Source organism: Anguilla anguilla, chromosome 5, assembly GCF_013347855.1.
Source record: "Anguilla anguilla isolate fAngAng1 chromosome 5, fAngAng1.pri, whole genome shotgun sequence".
NCBI lineage: Eukaryota > Metazoa > Chordata > Actinopteri > Anguilliformes > Anguillidae > Anguilla > Anguilla anguilla.
This window is the reverse complement of record NC_049205.1, coordinates 11,654,746-11,670,676: the sequence shown is the minus strand read 5'-3', so window position 1 is coordinate 11,670,676 and position 15,931 is coordinate 11,654,746. Positions and strand designations below refer to the sequence as shown.

The following is a 15,931-nucleotide window of genomic DNA, read 5'->3' as shown; positions in this document are numbered from 1 at the left end:
AAAAAACAGTCATACATTTTCATAATTTCAACTGTGGATAAATTCATAGTTATGCATTTATACTATATATATATATATATATATATATATATATATATATATATATATAAATCTTGAACAATTAACAATGCTTAACTACATCTTACTCACAGATGGTAAATATGCATGACAATTCTGATTTATACATTTTTTTCATAATATTTTCCAAAAAATATAATCTTACCAAATAAATAAAATATTTCCAAGCAATGAAATTCTGGAGGTTGGATTTGTGTGGACTCAGCACAGAGCACACGCTTTATAAAGAACCAATCAGTTGACGATCGACCAATCAGCACTCACGGATGACAGTAATAAGCCATGGAATTATTAACGATGTGAACAGTGATGAAATTACTAATAGGTAAGATCCTAGTAGGATTTTACTAATAGGTAAAATGCATGCAATTCTGACTTGCAGCTTTTCACTAGACTTTCGAAACAATGTGTAGAAATTCAGGTGCAGAAAGTATGTACTGTAAGCATGCTAGTCATACATGAAGTTGCCCTATATCCCCATGGATCGAAATGTGAACCAAAAAAACCCAGCAGATTAACAAAGTGTTTTTTTTTTTTTTTTTTTCAAGTCAATGCATATATTATGAAACTGCTTTTGGTATATAAACATAACATGATTCCTTTCAAAACTGCTATACATTATGGCTAAATTTGGTATTTTAAGGGGAAAAATGCAGAATCATGCTACGCTTCATTAAAAACAAAAAAGAGAGATGATAATGGCTTGTTTAAATTAGCTACACAAATCCTTATTTCAGTAAACTGGCTAGGCTCTGTTTAATAATAAAAAATAAAAATAAAAAAACAGGAAAAAAAATTATTGTTGCAGTTTATTTTATCAAAATGTCATGGAAAACATAAATTGTTAAAGCCTGCACCTGTGCACAATTGTGTTTTTATCATTTGTTTGTTTTTATTTTATTTCCTTTTTAGATGAAATTTCAAGAATTTGCATAGAACCAGAATTTGATCCAAATGCATTATTGCCACCTCTGGCATTACTTGCAAATGTGTTGAGTCCACATGCAAATAAGCTGTACAAAACAACATTCAACCATTGAGCTGTAGTGATGAACTGTAGATTTTATTTTTAGATATCATTAGATATGCACATTGTGAATTTAAGCAATGCTATATTTAAACAAACATACAGCACATTTGTTACTGAAAAGCTGACCTCCTTCTAGTGTTATTTCATATAACCAAATACAACCAATAAATTGCCTCACTTTTTTATTAATTGCCACATTTGTTTTATATTCTTTGTTTTAAAAAAAAATCATATTTTGAAGAATAGTGTGGCAAATCAGTCACTGCCACAGATGTCAGTTTCTCAATGAAAACTAATTTTCTTAACATGAACCTCACGTTTCCTGTGTCATATTAAGATATGACAAGTGAAAGGCTTTGCTGTTGCTCATTACACTGCTTCGACTGAACTGACTGAAGAGGGCTTGTTGTGGTTTGATTGAATTGCATATGGCTTTAACTATACTAAATTTGTTTGATTGAATTTCCCTGTGAATGTATGTATAGAATCTTGCTGATTTACTGATATACCCCCTTAATTACTGCTTTCAGCTGTATAATAGTAATAGTTACTTACTGTTTATCTGTACAACAGAATACAAATACGCCCAGTCAATCACATGACGCGTGACACACATTTAGTTAGTGTTATGTATAACATTTGTTTTATTTAGAATGATCATAAGGGACAATACATTAAACCCAATTAAACTGGATAAACTAAATTAAACACTGCAGTCGTTACATGCACCTTACTAGTCACAGTGAACATGAAATCTAGCATCTGTATCATCTCTTGCACATGGCTAACATCAGCACATCTCTACTATTTAGTCTAGGAGACAGATGATATTCTAACAGAAGAAAGAAAAAGAGAAGTTTTGATGCCCAGCGGGATGGCGCCGTTCTTAACCCAAAGTGATATTGAGGCGGCTCAGTATAAAGGGCAGGAGAATGTAGAAGAACGAGCTCCTGCGGGGCTGGGAATACGGGTTGAATTGCTGGCCAAATCCACCACCAGCGAACTGGTTTTGCACGAGCTGAAACGAGTGAAAACCGCTGTTCGCACACACTGCACTCGTATCACACACAGGTTCTGCACAAGGGCTTTCTGCCGATATTAGCCGAAAGTCATTGGAAACAAGTTACCCAAACAGGCTCAAACCATGCACAAGCTTCCTGTTTTAAATGGCAAACATGAAAATTTATCATTAAAAAATAAAAACAAATGCTACACGATGCACAATATTTCAAGGTTGACAATTAAAGTCAGCAGCCTACGTTGTCCAAAGACTGATGAATAATAATAGCAAAACAGCTAACTCATGAGTGATTAAATGCCTCAGTGTAATCAAACAAAGAAGCCATCTTGGGTGAGTTTTGTTCAGTGATTGAAGTGTCAGTGTTTAAGCTTTCTTCTTTAGCCTTTTTTAATTTAAACTTTAGCAAACAAATAAGAATTGTGTTTGTTGGAATAATTTTGACCAACCAAATCGGTGATTCCACGCTCAGCTTGTTCATGTTCACCGGTCACCTGAGGGAAAAAATAATATCACTTTCACAATTTGAATTATTAACTTTGTATTAACTTTAAACTAGTTTTAATTAGCATTCTTGTTTGCCCTTTGGATTGTGGCTCTGGTTGACAAATAAAAATAACATTTGTACTGGGTGACCTAATGCTGCCATTTATGGTAAGAATTTTGACCCACCTCATCACTGATCCAAGGCTCAATTTCTTCATGATCATCTGTTTCCTGAAAATAATAGATGCATTACATTGTAAATATATAACTTTAAAATGTGCCTTTAACTGCAGTTACTTACATAAAATTACCTATAATTTTACACTGAGAAGAGATTTCTCTCTCTCTCTCTCTCTCTCCCCTTACTTTCCATGTTCATATTATATATAATTAAATATTAGATATATTTATCATGGATGCATTCATATTTGCTGTATCAAGGATGATGTCATTACTTACAGGAAGTGATGCACACAGTCCAAGAAAAAACATCAGCATGGTAAGCGGCAACATGTTGGACACTTCCTGGTTATTGCTGAAAGTAGTTTCAGTGTGTAATTAAAATAACATATTTCTCTCAATTTTTAAAACATAAAGGCCTGTAAGACTACATACAAGGCGCTACATTCTTACAAGTAAGAAACATGTGAACTAACATGCTTTAAAATGGCATTGTAGTTTTCAACAATAGACTTACCTTAGCAGAAAAAGGAGAGAAAAATCAAAAGAGCAAACAGTTTCAGTGAAAAATATATTGACTACTGAGTTTGTTTTCACTTCATTCAGCAAAGTGATTTATAAAGCATTTCTCAGTTAACCATCAACCAATCAGCTCTCATAAATTGTACATAATACACACGATTTTGAAACAAGAAAGAAAACCTTTACTTCATTGTCCACAAGATTAAGTATGTGTTCATTTCAGCCAAAACACAATGTGTCATTTCCATTTTTTGATATACATCTATGTGTAGTATAAGATGGAACAATGGCCAAAATACCTCTGAAATGTTGACATCAGTTCCATGTGGTTGTTACATCATCAATGCTATTGAGCAAGAACAAAAACAAGTTTAAAAAATAAAGCAAGAATGTGTCATGCTTAAATGAAACTGGAATGTACACATTGCTTTTTATTAATTTATTTATGTATTTGTTTTCATTGATCCTGCCAAACAGGGAGTGATGTGGATGGATCTCACATTAATTATGCCACTTATTTTCCATTTCAAAGGAGCATTCAGATTAATCTTTGGAAAGTACAGAGGAAACCTACTCTGTGTTTATTATGAAATTCTGAGCTGTGTATGATCCCTATTTAAGTATTGTAGTTGATGAAGTGCTTTAGTTGGCATTGATCACTCAATGCCAACTAAATGGCAAATGATAAATGGCAAAATGATAAATAAATAAATAAATAAATAAATAAATAAATAAGTTGCTCTATAAACCTGCTTTTTTGATAAATTGCATGAAATTTAGCTGACATGCTTAAGTAATCTTAATATTTTTTTTTTTAGTTTATGTCTAATAGAAAATTATTCTTAATTCCAGTCCTCAAATGTACTGCCATAAGATAAGTTATTGCTGTAATTAAAACTTAACTTATTGCAAGTGCCTGAGGAGTCTATGGGCAATACATTGTTTTTCAGATGCCCGTGTCATGCTGACAAAGAAATAACAGTTTTGCAAGTCCTATGAGCTGTTGCTTCTTGCTTACCACAATGACTACAGGAGGTATGTAATACCAGAACTTCTTTACCCATCCAAACACCAACCGGTCTGACATTGTTACACTTTTTAAAAATTACCTTCTCTCCTACCCCTTTGATAAATCATTGCACGTAACTAAAGTGTGTCTGTTGTCTTAGGTCTATTCAAAGGAATATAAAATATAAATATTTTATTTATTTATTTATTTATTTATTTATTTATTTATTTATTTATTTATTTATTTATTTACCTATTTATTTATTTATCATTTTTCTGCTTTATTTTATTATCATTTGGGTATTGGGACTGTGAAGTGTGAGCCTTTTAAGTGTATATTATTTTGCTAATTAATATTTATTTTAATTATCTTAGTTGGCATATATAGTTTTTATTTAATTCATTTAAGTAATTAAGTAATTATCTTTTACCACCATGAGTTCATCCTAAATTTGCTATTGTGCAAGAAAGACAACTCCAATTCATTGGCTAGGCTACACAAGCATGGCACTTGGGCAGACTAAACACGTATTTCACTATTTCTTTCCTACATTTTCTATTTTCTAGCTACAGTATACGAAGCTATTGACATTTGCATGAAGAACAGTCGAGCATATTAGAATTGTTACATTGTTGAAGTGACTATAAGCGAAATGCTGATAAATGCAAAAGGTGAATAATCATACAGTTATTATTAACTATTTTGGAGTGCTGTGACGGTTTTGGCCTGTAAAATACAACACATTCTATTACCTCTCATTATACTTTTAATGATAGTTCTGAAGAGACTCTGTTGCAGTACTACACAACATATTCATATATTTTTTTTCCTTATATTCATGTTTGTTGCTTAATGAATTTCCTCCAGCTACTCCCCCGGTTTCCTACCACAGTCCAAAGACAGGCATGTATAGGCTAAATTGCCCACAGGTATGAGTGTGTGAGTGAATGGCGTGTGTACCCTGCAATAGATTGGCGAGCTGTTCAGGGTGTATTCCTGCCTCTCACCCAATGCACGCTGGGATAGGCTTTAGCACCCTCCAACCCCCCCCCCCACCCCCCCCCACCCCCCCCCCCCCCCCACGATGCTCAGGAGGAACAAGTGGGTATAGATAATGCATGGACGTTTAATGAATGTGAATAGGGAATTCATCACTACAGACAGCTCAGGTTGCTGTAAAAGAATGTACTAATCATTTACAGTAACATGTTTAATTCTCACCAAGCCCCAGTGAGATGATTTGATTTGAGGCACAGGTGTACACAGAGACACAGGTAATGAGGCAAAGTGCATTGAAAGATGAAGTTTATTCTACTGTAACCAGTTTTCAACTAACAGGGACAAAAAGAAAGAATTAGAACTGAATTAAGCTATAATTCTGATAATTATTTCAGATTTTAACATATAGAAAAAGAAATGGAGATTTCCCATGGTGGATATCATCAGACTAAGTTGATTTCAGACTATTTATGTTATGTCTAGACTGCAGACTGATTCCTGGAGTTCCTGATTGGTGCAGGTCTCCCGTCCTGTCAAAAAAAGGAACAAATGTCACATTTCTGTTGCCCCTGTCTATTAAAAATAATAATAATAATAATAATAATAATAATAATAATAATAAAAATGGGAATACAAATTACAGTACAAAATGTAATTAGATTAGAAAGGTTTGACATTAAGAAAGATTAAGCTTAATAAATCGCTAGAATACAAATTTGAAATGTAGGTTAGAAAAATAAATTATGCAAATTGAGAACACAAAATATTTGCCATAAAATCTAGATATTTTTTCTTTTAAACTTCTGCAGAGAACATTTGGTCCCCATTGAACTCAAACTAATTACACTATATATATATATATATATATATATGTATATATATATTCAGATGTTGTGTTGTGCTGTATATGTCATACTTGTAAAACTGAATAAGGGAAACTGACCAGGTTATTTTTTGGTAGTAGCAGGAACTTTAGGAGCAGTTGTAACACGAGCTGCAGGAGTTGCTGGAACAGGAGCAGGGCGGATGAGGGGGAGTAGTCTCTGGAGGAGGCTCATAAGTTGCATCATATCCCGCATTTGCATTCGTGGTGCCTAAAATATAATAAATACAAGTAAATAAAATACATAAATCATTGCATCACATTGGTCAGCAGTTGTTAATCAACATATGCGTTCACAGAATACCGTGTGCATAAATTCCAGAGTTTGTTTGCATAATGGAGCCCAAATCTCTAGTAATCCTTACCACATGGGATTCAAAACATTTGTACGGTCCTACATACATTTCCTAGGGATTTATTTTGTTACAGCACCACCGTATGTGCATCTTAGCATTGAAGTAAAGAAGGAGCACACTCTACCTCTCTGGAATCGGAATCTGAACTGGAACGTGCAACTCGGTGATGTGCCTGTGTGAGTAAATTCACCAATCAGCAGAGCTACTAAAAAACAGGAGTGGTGCACACATGACTCTTCTCTCGTATTTAAACAAATATACAAATTTCTATAATGAGAGTGTTTTCAATATTTCGCAATTAAAGAACTCACTGTAAGCGAAGAAGGTGCATACTCTTCCTCAGAAACGTCAATCTGTGCAAGCAAATAAACCAAGCAGCACAATCATTAAAAGAGTGGTGCACATGTGACTCTCCTCACACATTTAAAAACAAATAAAAATACAATATTCCATTATGACAGTGTTTGCTGTAGTTGACAATGAAAAAAAAAAAACTTACTGGAAGAGCCAAGCTCACTCCAATGAGACACATCAGCAAAATGAAAGTCTTCATATTTAATCCGGCCACTGAAAATAAATAAATAAATAAAACCTTTAAAAACCTACAAACAATTTAACTGGAATTCAGGCTTGTTCTATGTTATATATTTTAATTATCATTCTGCTAATGCTTTCTTTAGTTAATAATTAACGGCCCACAAAATCAGCAATCACAGAAACAGCTTAGTACAAAGATATCAGTCAGTTCCGTAAAATTTATACATACCTTGTACAACAGGAGTTTGCAGTGAAGGTTTGATGAATTTGAAAGTATATAAGACTGCCTGCAGCTCATCTTTATATAGTGGTAACAGGTGGCCGATAATGACATCACAGTATTATAATTTTACTGTCTTCATTTTTAATGTGCTTATTACAGTCCACACATTGCCAAAATATTACATATTTTGTAATATTTAATTACAGTGTTGATATGAGAAGCGTAAGGAACAATAGGATTAATCACCATCATCCTACACGATTGAGCCATACCTGGATTTGCATGGGGCAATGTTTCATATTTTTTTGTTATGCATGTTTATCATTTCTCCTCTCACGACTGTTTCCCACAATATCTATAGTTTTTCCTGTTTCATGGTCATGGCATAAACATCCATTGCCTGTCAAGCTGCTATTATATATTAAAACTTATATATTGAACATTTCTACACTTTCTGGATATAACAAACAAATAAATAAATAAATAAATAAATAAATAAATAAATAAATAAATAAATAAATAAATAAATAAAATATCAGGTTGCACAGATGTTACTTTGAATATATGATGTATAAAATGTGCAGTGCACATGTGTAGCAATGAATATGTCTAAAGACTTTTGGGTATCTCAGCAGACCAGAATTTTCCCCCGGCTTTCTTGAAAGGTTTTGGATTAACTTGGTTGGTAAGCCCATTATCACAGCTAAACCCAACTTTCAACCAAAATGAAACAGCTTGGGAACCCCCTCGTAGACAGCCACATTTTAAAGAGTTATTTTGTACTTTACGTAGACACTTTCCTTTTATTTTAGGTTTTAGTCACCAAAAGAGGTACAGTACAGTTGAAGAAAATTCAGGTATGCCATCCCACCAAGTTATGCCTTGGCAGGGCAGGTTGTCTCATACCTCATACCTTTATTAGAAGTAGCTCACCAGGTAGCATGTCAACCTATGATACTTTTGGGCCAGTGACAGGTAAGGGTTCAAATCCCCCTTTGGGATTGTGAGATCACTTCTGCAATACAGGAAATACAGACTGAAAATTGTGATTCCAATAAGGTACAATTACATGAAATTAAATAACATTGCATTTATTTGTCAGACAATTTCATCCAAAGAGACGTACAATAAGTGCATGCCAAAGTTATGCCGGTCTGTTAAGGTATACACTGGTCCGATAAGATACAAAACTAAATATGTGACAGTTATGCACAGCCATGAACACATTAAGTTCAGTTCACACAGTAAGCATAAGCTAGGTCAGAGAGTAATGTGAAGTCAAATTGGTAGCCAGGACAACAAGCTACAACATCAAAATAACAATAAGTGCAGGACGAGCCCTTCAAGAAGGCATCAGGGAGGGTCTGGTATTGCACATCTCGTGTAGCTCAGATTAAAGTGAAGCAACAGCTCATATGGCTTACAAAACTGAAAACTGTCCTCAAAACTGAGGTCAAGTTAGCCCAGCCTTAAAGTTTCTGCTGTATCAATGTATGATACAATGCAATAAATAAATAAACTAATGGAGGTATAAAGCTGAAATGACAATATAAAATGTAAAATAGATTAAAATGAGAAACCAAAAGTTTAGAATCATGTGTTGATCATTTTTTTTTACAGATAAACAAGTAAAATAATGAAAGTATAAACTGTGCAGCAATGGCTGCATATATTGTAAAATTCTAGAACTGTTTGGGATTTATAATAGGAATACAAACTAATCCGCAAGAAATTCATTAGAGATTTGAATTTTACTACAGAAACCAGACCCAATAAGCATATTAATCTATAAATATCAAATGTAAATAACATGTCATTCTTTAATATTGCTGATCTAATCACATAATAACAACAACAATAATAATAATAATAATAATAATAATAATAATAATAATAATAATTTACCCAGCTACCCTGCTCAGGATAAGCGGGTATAGATAATGGATGGATGGATGGATAATAATTTACCATGGTAACATACATACGTAAATATATGAGGTGGCTGTTGGGTGGCTCATTTGCTCATTTGTGACCCCTGTTAGTTGATTGGGTGCCTGTGGACAGCATGCCGAAGCCGCAGCTGAATGGTTTTCCTCCAACATCACTGTGCAAGCTTAACCGTGGACTGCTGTCTGAAAAGTAGTATGGTGGCATCAACATGTGAACATGGCTACAAATAGACATAGGGATATGCCAAATTAGGGAGGGATTTTAACATACTCAGCATACTTGAGTGATGTTTCTTTTCCTTTTTTTTTTAATTAAAAAATATAAAGTGAATAAATGAATTCAGAAACTGATTTACTTTTCCATTGTTAATTAAAATGTATAATCACACTTCACATTCATTTAACTGTGAACGAAATATTGCTCCATCAGATGAGAACGCAAATCCAGGTATGGCCCAATCGTGTAGAATGATGGTGATTAATCCTGTTGCTGCTTATGCTTCGCATAATATATAATAGCAGCTTGATTGACAATGGATGTTTATGCCATGACCATGAAACAGGAAAAACTATGGATATTGTGGGAAACAGTCGTGAGAGGAGAAATGATAAACATGCATAACAAAAAAATATGAAACATTGCCCCATGCAAATCCAGGTACGGCCCAATCGTGTAGGATGATGGTGATTAATCCTGTTGCTGCTTATGCTTCTCATATCAACACTGCAATTAAATATTACAAAATATGTAATATTTTGGCAAGGCATGCACTGTAATGACCGCATTAATAATGAAGACAGTAAAATTATAATACTGTGATGTCATTATCGGCCGCCTGTTACCACTATTTAAAGATGAGCTGCAGGCAGTCTTATATACTTTCAAACTCATCAAACCTTCACTGCAAACTCCTGTTGTACAAGGTATGTATAAATTTTACGGAACTGACTGATATCTTTGTACTAAGCTGTTTCTGTGATTGCTGATTTTGTGGGCCGTTAATTATTAACTAAAGAAAGCATTAGCAGAATGATAATTAAAATATATAACATAGAACAAGCCTGAATTCCACCTAAATTGTTTGTAGGTTTTTAAAGGTTTTATCTATTTATTTTTTTCAGTGGCCAGATTAAATATGAAGACTTTCATTTTGCTGATGTGTCTCATTGGAATGAGCCTGGCTCTTTCAGTAAGTTTGTGCATTACAGCAAACACTGTCACAATAGAATACTTGTTTAATGTGTGAGGAGAGTCACATGTGCTCTTTTAATGATTGTGCTGCTTGGTTTATTTGCTTGCACAGACTGAGGAAGAGCATGAACCTTCTTCACTTACAGTGAGTTTTTAAATTATGAACTATTGAAAACACTGTGATTATAGAATGAATATGAGAGAAGAGAAATGTGTGCACCACTCCTGTCATTTAACATATGTGCTGACTGGTGAATTTACTCACACAGGCACATCACCGAGTTGCACGTTCCAGTTCCGAATCCAGAGAGGTAGAGTGTGCTCCTTCTTTACTTCAATGCTAAGAGGCACATACGGTGGTGCTGTAACAAAATAAATCCCTAGGAAATGTATGTAGGACCATACAAATGTTTTGAATCTCATGTGGTAAGGATTACTAAAGATTTGGGCTCCATTATGCAAACAAACTCACAGTACAGTGTGCACATTAAGCACCACTTTTACTTCAAGTGTAAAAGTGGTGCTTAATAAAATAAAATAAAATAAAATAAAATAAAATAAAATAAAATAAAATAAAATAAAATAAAATAAAATAAAATAAAATAAAAACATGGACATGCTAAGAGGCACATGGTGGTACATTTGTTGCAGTGGTACTCTAACAAAATGAACGCTGCTGGGATTGGTTGTTTCTCTGTCAGGCAACTCTCGGCATGTGTTAAAGTTAACTAGAATGGTCAGCTACACGGAAGTCCCTTAAGCCGTCTTTACACTGCCGAGGCGGGTTAAAATGCTGTAGCAGACCCAGGGTAGAACTAGTGATGATCAATTTCCACAGATGTTCTTTATGCACCTTTTGCCCGGTATGAACATCTTTACACTGCAGAGAAGAATCCACGGGATTCGCTGTGGCGCCGTGTGTGCAGTAATGTATCTCATGCACAATAAACATTGTCTTTCTCGTGAATGATTGTGTTCTCGTGAATAAAAGCTGAGCTGGGTGTTAAATTAGCAATCAGAACAAGAAGAATAAAACAAAAATAAAGGAGATTTCATCAAAAAAAAAGGCATCAAGGCTTGAGGAACATATGAGGAAGACGTTTGAGTCTCTCACTGTCCCGTCAATTCGTTTTTTAAAATTATTTTTATTATGATTTCGTTTTCACCCAGCTCAGCTTTATTCTCGAACAGTTTAGTTAGCAAAACCAGAAACACCAGGGGTAACAGCAGTTGTTTCAAAAATATCACACAACAATCATTCAGGAGAAAGACAATGTTTATTGTGCACGGAAATACATAATTGCACGCGCGGCGCCACAGCGAATGTTTTCGTGTTTTGTGAAATGTTGTTTTGTTTTGTGAAATGTTGTTGTGTTTTCTGAAATGTCGTTGTGTTTTGACCCTCAGGGCCGCCGTATACAACCAATGTTGAATATGGCCGATCTTATCGCACTCCTCCTGAGACTCCTGCCCCCCGCTGCTGCTCCGGCAGTCCCTGCTACTACCAATGGCTAACCTGGTCAGTGTCCCTTATTCAGTTTGGCAAAAAGGACTTACACAGCACAGAGCAACATGCAACTCTATAAATCTAACATTGTTTGTTTGAGTTCAATGGGGGATTAAATGTGCTCTGTAGGAGTTTTTTAATTTTTTAAATTCTCAATTAGATTTTGTTTACTGTGTCTATGCAGAATGTTATGTGTTTTTACTTTGCATTATTTGCCCTTTTTTAACCTAGATATCTCATTTGTATTCTAGTGATTTATTTGGCTTAATCTAGTAGTCACATCTAATCCTGTATATTTGCATTGTAATTTGCATTGCCATTATTTTGTGTTTTTTTAAATTTTTTTTATTTATTTATTTTTTGTAATAGGCAGGGACAGAAATGTGACATTTGTTCCTGTTTTTGACAGGATGGGAGACCATACCTCTCCATACCCGCACCAATCAGGAACTCCAGGAATCAGTCTACAGTCCAGATATCACATAAATAGACTGAAATCAACATAGGCTAATGATATCCACCATTGGAAATCTCTGTTTCTTCATCTATATGTCAAAATCTGGTCAGAATTATAGCTTACTTCAGTTCTTTCCTTTTATCCCTGTTAGTTGAAAAATGGTTACAGTAGAATAAACTTCATCTTTAAATGCACTCTGCCTCATTACCTGTGTCTCTGTGTACACCTGTGTCTCAAATCATCTCACTGGGGCTTGGGGAGAATTAAACATGTTACTCTAAGTGATTAGTACATTCCTTTACAGCAACCTGTGTTGTCTGTAGTGATGAATTCCATATTCACATTCAGTAAATGTCCATCCATTGTTTATACCGACGTATTCCTGGTAAGGCTCATGGGCCGTGCTGGAGCCTATCCCAGTGTGCATTGGGAGAGAGGCAGGATAACACCCTGGACTGGTCGGCAAGCTATTGTAGGGCACACACACTCACACACTCATACCTATGGGCCAATTAGCCTACCTGCATGTCTTTAAACTGTGGGAGGAAACCGGGGGAGTACACAAAGGAAATTCATTAAACAACAAACATAAATATAAATTTAAAAAATGTCTGTGTAGCACTTCAATGCAGTCTATTCAGAACTATCATTAAACGTATAATTAGAGGAAATAAAATATGTTATATTTTCACCTTTATAAAGGCCAAAACTGTCAATGCACTCTAGAACAGTTATAAATGTAAATGTAAATATGTGATTATTAAAAAGTATCGTACATTTAATATGTTTGACAAATGTTTGAGAAATGTAAATTCATGCAAATGTAAATCACTTCTTAAACTGCAGCTTGGAAAAAGAAAATGTAGGATAAGATAGAAAAAGTGCCATAATTGTTTAGTCTGCCCAAGTGCCATACTGTACATGTGTAGCCTAGCCAATGCATGCACACGCACGAGCACATGCATACACACATACTATACACACACACACACACACGCACAAGCACACACACACACACACACACACACACACCAAACCCAATGGTTCACCTTTTAGTATTGCTATTCCGTCACTTTTTGTTGAGGAATTGAGCTTTCAGCATACCAATAATGTATTCTCAGTTTTAGAATCAGGGATTTATCAGGGATATATTTCAGATAGCACAATTGATGAACAACAATTAATAACTCATACACGAATCATTACACAGCCACTGTGCATCTTACTGAATGTGCACTTTTTATGAATAAAATATATGAATGTTTTGTGTGGGTTGAATTTTCACTTATTTCATGTTTTTCTTTTTTTTTTCTTTTTGAGGAGAATGATGGATTCTTGCTCAATACTCCTTAGTCATGTTTCAGTGGTATTGTATTTACTGTGCTGCTGAATAGATACAAACAAAAGAAAATGACACACTGAAACTTGGGGAAAATCTTTTACAAATGCTTAATCTTGTGGTGAATGAATAGAGATGTTTTCTTTTTTGATACATCTTTTGAAATATGTGCAATTCAGGGATGCTGATTGGTTGATGGCTGACTGAGAAAACCTTTATAACTCAGGTTCATAAAAATGTGAAACAAAACTTCAACAGGTGTCATCTTCTGCCCTGAAACTTCCTGCACTGTTGGAACATAGTAAAGGTAAGCCTCTTTGGGACTGTTAATTCAAAAATTAATATAAGGAAATAATATTGCAAAATGTATTTCCTGAATGCTGTGATATTGAGGTTTTGTGTTGACTGATAGGCCATATGAATGAAGGAATTTAAGGTTAAAAATACTTTTTTTCAGAAATTATCTGAATCCACAATGCTGCATATAACCGTTGTGACATTTTTGATCGGAGTGTGCTCATCATTCCCAGTAAGTAAGAATGACAAATTATGTCTCATTTTCCCTCAGTTCTCACACAGATAACCCTAAAAATAAGAATACATTTTTTTATTATATCTCTGATTTCCTCCATTCCATCTGATGGAATGTGAACTCAGATCTCGCAATGATAACATTAATGTACAGTTCAGATAATGATTTTTCCACTGGATAAATCAGATTTTGTTCTAACACATGTTTTTTTATTTTATTTTCTCCTTTAGACCTTGAAAGAACGTGAAAGAACAGATGGCTCAGTTAGTAATGAGGTCAGTCATTATTTCCTCTTGTGTGAGGTTAATTACTCCACAATGGGAGTGATTATGAACCCGGGGTGGAGGGAATTTAGTGGTAGGACTGTGGGTGGGGGTGAGGTGGGGGTTAAGCAGTCCTCATCATCCTCTGACCTGAAAGTACATTTCTCAATCATCTGGATTCTGTAAACACAAGAACAATTAGTACTTTGGAAACACGATAATTCTTCACTAAATTGCATAATTAACTGGCTGTATGCTCTGAATACAGAACACCAACCAAGACAATGAGAGACGGACTCCAGGATCAACAGGTGGGACTCGAGCAACAGGGGTAGGTTTTTGAATATTTAATATAAGAAATGTTAAAAATGTAAATAAAAGCAAGGCATGCTATACTTACAAGCTCAGAGACACTGAAACACGCCTTTATTTTGTAAGGACAGGAAAGGGTATGGTCATTGTATGTGTATGTGTGTGTGCGTGTTTGTTGGAGCTTTCTTAGGCAGTGAGTGATGCCAGCTTTTCTTTCATCATTTTTTATTATGTAGAATGTGCATGTACTAATTTGTACTATTATTAGTTGATATTAAATATGTGCTTTTTTATAATAAAACTCAGGCATATACATTCTCATAAATATGTCACCAGATACTTTGCTTTTTTTCTCCCTTAATTCAATTATGGAAGTTATATACATCTGTGGTAACTTGTTTAACAAGTTTAACAGTTTAACAGTGTGGAAAAAGAAATACCGCCACAGAGCTTCCAAAGAACTGGTGCAATACACAGACAGCACAGTAGTGTGATATTGTCAGTGTAATAGCACAGCAGTGTGGTAGTATTGGTAAAACTGTTGTTTTATCTTTATTTCAGGGCGTTGTGGGGATAGGTGGATTCTACCAAAATCCTTCCCTACCAGCATACCAGCCGTTTTCCCCCTATGCCACTCCCACCCAGGTGAATCCAGCATTCAACCCTTATGCCCTGCCCACCCAGGTGAATCCAGCATTCAACCCTTATGCCCCGCCCACCCAGGTGAATCCAGCATTCAACCCTTATGCCCCGCCTACCCAGGTGAACCCAGCATACAACCCTTATGCCCCGCCTACACAGGTGAACCCCTATCTCCAACCCACACAGCCCTATGCCCCTTTCTCCCCCTACCCCTCATCCAGTCAGTCCAACACCGCGCTCCAGTCTGTACTGCCCTTCCTATTGGCTCGTCTCATCCCCACTCCAGCCACGCCCCTCTCTGCCCCTTTGATTGATGAGAACTGAGTGCAGGACCATTTCGCTGTGCATCGAAGCTCCTCCTTCCCATTCTTCTGATTGAATGCACTTTCAGGCTTGGGCTATGTTCTCTTGAGAGAC

At 35.3% G+C, this 15,931-nt stretch overlaps 2 long non-coding RNA genes across 2 annotated transcripts; one reads left to right on the top strand and one right to left on the bottom strand.

Moving 5' to 3' along the window:
* Positions 1-5,750: 5,750 nt before the first annotated feature.
* Positions 5,751-7,375, bottom strand: LOC118227120. Its single transcript, XR_004765175.1, has 6 exons — positions 7,328-7,375; positions 7,061-7,128; positions 6,873-6,914; positions 6,686-6,733; positions 6,266-6,416; positions 5,751-5,852 (listed from the first exon to the last, which is right to left on the bottom strand). It is a non-coding gene; the product is annotated as an uncharacterized LOC118227120 (long non-coding RNA).
* A 2,787-nt stretch (positions 7,376-10,162) lies between these two features.
* On the top strand, positions 10,163-12,610 carry LOC118227053. The gene is made up of 6 exons (XR_004765151.1): positions 10,163-10,194; positions 10,393-10,460; positions 10,575-10,607; positions 10,732-10,773; positions 11,870-11,981; positions 12,379-12,610. It is a non-coding gene; the product is annotated as an uncharacterized LOC118227053 (long non-coding RNA).
* The last annotated feature ends 3,321 nt before the right edge of the window (positions 12,611-15,931 follow it).